Here is a 440-nt window from a genome sequence, read left to right as displayed (position 1 = left end):
CATTTTGAGCCGCACTGTATTGACCAGCAATTATTTATTTATGGTTTATTTAAATTTTTATTGATTCCTACTTATTTAACTCATTCAAGTTGATAGATAACATTGGTTATTTGTTAGGTTCATACATTGGACCCACTCTTGGAATGATCTTTTCTGGATTGCTCACCTACTATTGGGGATGGGTTTTTGTCTTCTATGTTCATGGTTAGTTGGTTGATTGATCGGTTGGTTGGTTTTTGGTTGGTTAGCTGGTTGGTTGGCTGGGTTGGGTGGGTGGCTGGTTGGTTGGTTGTTTGGTTGACTGGCTGGTTTGGTGGGTGGCTGGTTGGTTGGTTTGTTGGCTGGTTGGTTGGCTGTTTGGTTGGCTGATTGGTTGGTTAGTTGGCTGGCTGGTTGGTTGGTTGGTTGGCTGGTTGGTTGGTTTGTTGGCTGGTTGGTTA

Source organism: Helobdella robusta (assembly GCF_000326865.2).
Source record: "Helobdella robusta unplaced genomic scaffold HELROscaffold_17, whole genome shotgun sequence".
Taxonomy (NCBI): Eukaryota; Metazoa; Annelida; class Clitellata; order Rhynchobdellida; family Glossiphoniidae; genus Helobdella; species Helobdella robusta.
This window is presented reverse-complemented; position numbering follows the sequence as displayed.